General features: G+C 50.0%; 1 long non-coding RNA gene across 2 annotated transcripts; it reads left to right on the top strand.

The window, feature by feature from the left end:
* Nucleotides 1-354: 354 nt before the first annotated feature.
* Nucleotides 355-4,623, top strand: LOC125400010 (uncharacterized). Of its 2 annotated transcripts, none has more exons than XR_007231850.3 (4): nt 355-465; nt 1,108-1,288; nt 3,422-3,742; nt 4,077-4,623. It is a non-coding gene; the product is annotated as an uncharacterized LOC125400010 (long non-coding RNA). The 2 variants fall into 2 exon arrangements; XR_007231849.3 differs by having other exon boundaries at nt 1,108-1,322.
* The last annotated feature ends 230 nt before the right edge of the window (nt 4,624-4,853 follow it).

The following is a 4,853-nucleotide window of genomic DNA, read 5'->3' as shown; positions in this document are numbered from 1 at the left end:
TTCTGGGCGGCCAGATTGAACAAGCAGCCTCCTACGGGGATTGCATATGCATGCTGCTTTTACATGAATGCTAGGGATCCAAACTCTGACCCTCATTCTGACTCAGCTACTTTAATCATGGAGCCAATTCTCTATGGAGAGAAAATTTCACTGGCAGAGATGGAAAGAAGTTGAGATTATTTTAGAGAATGGGCCTCTTCAGAGAGGGTCAGTGTGGTAGCTTGCCCCCGTGGGATCATAGAGAACGGCACTCTCGGAAGGTGTGGCTTTTTTGGAGGAAGTGCGTCTCTGTGGGAGTGGGTTTTGTGGCCTCATACATGCTCAAGCCACACCCAGGGTCTCAGTTAACTTTCTCTTGCCTTCAGATCAAGATGTAACTTCTCTACTCTCAGCTCCTTTCTAGCGCACGTCTGCCTTCACACCACCACGTCCCACCATGACGATAACGCACTAAACCTCTGAACTGTAAGCCACCCGATTAAACGTGTTCTTTTCTAAGAGTTGCCATGTTAGTGGTGTCTCTTCACAGGAACAGAATCCTAAACCGGAAGACGGTGAATGTGGAGTGGCAGGAACTTCAGCATGGGCGCTGGAGCAGAAAGCTGGGGAGCACAGCTCACTCACTCATTCATTGGTAGCTCCTTCAGACAGTGAACGCTGATTGGTCAGCTCCAGACTGGTAGGCGGGGCGGAGCTGCTCATAGAATGAGAATGAGGGCAGAAATGGGGTTGCTGAAAAACCAGCTCTAGGACCTGTCTAAGGCATCCACACAAAGCCAGAGGGTTCACTAAAGGAAAGGGCAAGCTAGCATTTGGTTTCTAAAGCCTGCTCTGCTGTGATAGAGAAGATAAGCAGGACTTTTTAGCAGGGAGCGCGAAGCCTCAGAGAGCACAGGGGCAACTGGGCTGAGAGGGGGCTAATGCCGTGGATAGCTGGGTCCCTTGGTGAATTCGTACCTGGATGAGCTCTTCAGTTGTGGAGCGGTAAGAGGAAGAGCAGATTGCTGGGTGTGTGTCCCGAGGCACTTCCTTTTCCCTCTCTCTGTTTCCTGGTTGCCTCAGGGTCAGCAGCTTTGGTGACCCGAGTCCTCCTTTTTCTCACCACAGGCCTGTAGCAATGGCACCAGCGGACCCTGCACAGAAGCCTCTGAAAGCAGATGAGCCTCTGAGTCCAAATAAACCGTCCTCCTTCCATAGTGCTGCTTGGGATAATTTGCTGCATCCACAGGACTGACTGACATCACACACAAGACTCTTATCTAGAGCTAGAACGAGGATGGCCAACCAGGTGAACAACAGGAAAGCATGCTCCCGCGCCAACGGTTAGCCAAGCTTTCCTACCTCCCTTTTTAATCTTTTCCTCCCTTTTTTCTCCCCTTTTTTTTTAATTGCCCTTCCTAGACCCTCCTATTTCCCCTCTGCCTTCTTAAGGTCAGTCTTCCTCGTCTGCCGTTGAGGCTGGGGGAGGGGCAAGCAGGGATCTTCAGAAAGCAAGACTTTACTCTTCCAGATTATTCATGTTCCTGTTTACAAGGACAGAGTCTGGGGAAAGCAGGACTCCACTTTGTGCGAGCCCAGAGACACGCAGGGAGACTGAGAAGCCATGCTCGGGAGAGAGTAGTTGTTAGCGCCCAGGTGTGCTCCTGCAAACTGTTTGGTGCCTGCGCTGGGAATGTTGTGTTTACTGACTGAACCTCTAGAGAATGCTGAAATTTCAGAAGGTTGTTGGTTCGTTCCTCTTGCCTCTGGGCCGGACTGTATCTTACCCACTCCTGGGGGTTAGGTGGACTCTAACAGATTCTAGAAATAGCCAGGGAGGAGACGCTGCTGCACAGATTGTCACTGTCGGTACTAGAATGCGCACATGAAGCACTTTCTCTCAGTCTCTGGCAAACAGAGGCTTGTGACTTCAAGAACATCCCACCCTCGCTGAGGGGTCGACACTACACCCACAGTGGATGCTCGAGAGTATAGGAGGTTGGTTCTGAAGCAGAGGTGGGGGCTATTGAATTCCCTCTGGAGAAATGAGCCGGTGGGTAGACCATGAGGTTGGTGACAGAATGCACCCAGGAGGCCTCTGAGGCAAGAGTTGCCTACGTGCGTAGGGTTTAAGACAGAAGAACCCTGCTGCAAAGTCACGTTAAGTTTGTCCCTGCATGGCTTCCATCAGCCAAGAAAGGATCCAGCTTAAAAACAACCAATCAAAAACCTATCCCCTGAGGTGAAACGTATCTAATGGCTGTCCATTGTCGCTCCAGCTGGGTCTCCCATGTGCATTAGTAGCTAGGTTTCTCTGTCTAATGAGCACATCAAGAGAGAATATTTGTTCTGGCTCACAATTTTACTGTTTCCAATTCAAGATCTAGCAAACTCTGCGCTCTGGGCATTGTGTAGTCATGTCAGAAGGCCACGACAGGAATCGCAGGGCAGAACAGCTGCTCATCTCACAGCCGGGAAGTCAAAAAGGACAAGAGGCCAGGATCCCAGTGTTTCCCTCAGCGTCACAGCCCTATGACCTCACAGGTCTCTCCAAAAGAGTTCACCACGCCCCCTAGTGCCGCCCTGACACCTTGTCCTTTAGAAGGGGCCTTCCTTGTCTTGGTTTGGTTTGGCTTTTTGAGACAGGAGCTTATGGAAGCCAGGCTTCCTTCCCTATGTAGCAGAAGATGGCTTAGATTTCAGGCATCTGCCTCTGCCTAATGAGAACTGAGATAGCAGGTATGTGTTATCACGTTTAAGCGGTTCTAGGGTGGGACTTTGCCCAGGGTTTAACGTATGACAGATGTCTTAGTTACTGTTTTAGTGCTGTTAATAGACACCATGAGCAAAGCAACTTATTAAAAAACAAACAAACAAACAAACTTTTAGCCGTATAGTGGCGGTATGCACCTTTAAACCCAGCACTCGGGAGGCAGAGGCAGGCGGATCTCTGAGTTTGAGGCCAACCTGGTCTACAAGAGCTAGTTCCAGGACATCTAGGGCTGTTCCACAGAGAAAACTTGTCTCAAAACAAACAAACAGAAAACCTTTTAAATGGGGACTTAACAGTTTCGGGTTAGTTCATTATCGTGATAAAGAGTAAGGCAGCAAGAGCTGACAGCCCATATCTGATCTGCCATATGGAGAGGGAGAATCTAGGCCTGGTATGTGCCTTTGGAACCTCAAAGCTCAACCCCAGTGACACACTCACCCCAACAAGGCCACACCTTCTCATCTTTCCCAAACCATCCTCCAACGGGGAACCAAGCATTCAGCTATGATTCTATAGGGACCATTCTCAACCCAGCCACTACAACAGGCAAGCTTTCTGCCAGCTGAACTCTAGCCCCAGACCCCTGGAACAAATCTTTAACACACGGGCTTTGGGGAATGTTTGAATGTTTTGGTCAACATTCAAACTATAACAAGTGGTTTTTCACAGGTTTGATATCTTTGCCCCATCAAAAGCCAAGAGCTGTGAACTGTGAGAGCAGCTGTCAGAGTCCTTGTTGGAGGCTGAGAGGAAGAGACAGAGACTGAGGATCAGGCCACAGCACCAGCAGGCGTGAGTCTGGGCTGCACAGTCCCCTCCCAGCTCAACCCTCTTCACTCCTGTGAGGGAAAGCTAGGCTCTGTGGGCAAGCAGCGCAGACTTGAGACGTGACTTCTGGGCCAGTATATCCCCAGGAACAGATATCAGGGCCAAAGTACAGTATAAATGGGTCCTAAGTGTGACCTGCAGGGATGAGTCTCAGCTCCTAAGGTAAGACATTTGCTGTCATCTCATAAACAGGGTTGGGTTGACTCTTCCCTTTCCATCCACCCACCTTGTAGCCACTAAACCTGCCATCCCAGGAGCCTTTGCCAGTTCAGTCCTGTTTGACATTTTACTACCTAAAAGGACTATACTGGCCCCACGCAAGGGGATTGCTTCATGCATCCATAAGTACAACAGACATCTGCTCCAAATGGCCTTTCCCAAATGCCATTCTGGGGTGTAGTGCTCTTACCCTACGCGGAAGTCCTATTGTCCCCTTAGAGTGCACGTCACTGGCCACAGTCTTTGTCTCTTGTTTTCTTTTGTTTGTTTTCTAAAGGGATTAGCTCGCAGGCCAGAGAAGAAGAGAGCCTCCTGGACTCGGGATCATTGATCTCCATTCATGTCATGGCCATTCCTTCAAGCAGTAAGAAAGTGAGTAAACTTGAGGTGTCCACGCCTAGGCTCCCCATGGCCTCTAACTGTGGGGACAGTCTAAGAAGCTGGAGCAAACTGTAAGAACTCCATCTCAAACATGCTTCTGTCTTTCCCTCGGATCCTGGAGGTATTCCCTGCTAAGGACAGCTCAAGTGGGGCTCTTTGTACCAGTGTACGTCCTATGGGGAAGTGGTCTCCAGTATTCGAGAAGTTGAGCATTGGGAACGGCAATGTAGAGTTGCAGGGCCTTGCTGGGGAGATCTTGACCTGGAGTCTCCCATCTCCCGTACTGAGGTAGAACTTTACCAGGGAGAGATGAAAGAACACAGGGTGTGTGGAGGAGGCTTCCCACCAACACCTGCTCTCCAACAGACAGAAGGCAGAAGAGAGGTGGGCTAGGACATTTCTGTGGATTGTGGTGTGTGTGTGTGTGTGTGTGTGTGTGTGTGTGTATGAGAGAGAGAGAGAGAGAGAGAGAGAGAGAGAGCAAACCCAAGAGCTGCTGAAGAGATGTGAGCACAACTTGTCTGTTTTAGCTGGACCCACCCCTTCAGCTCTGGCTGGTTGGCTGATATCACAGACTTCTTTAATCAGTGAGATTCACACACACACACACACACACACACACACACACACACACACACACACCTCAGAAGAGCAGCAGTGCTGGGCCTGAGGG

The sequence above is a fragment of the Myodes glareolus genome, chromosome 4 (genome assembly GCF_982192425.1).
Source record: "Myodes glareolus chromosome 4, mMyoGla1.1, whole genome shotgun sequence".
In the NCBI taxonomy this organism is placed as follows: domain Eukaryota; kingdom Metazoa; phylum Chordata; class Mammalia; order Rodentia; family Cricetidae; genus Myodes; species Myodes glareolus.
The sequence above is the reverse complement of the archived record's forward strand: the minus strand, read 5'-3'. Positions and strand labels throughout refer to the sequence as shown.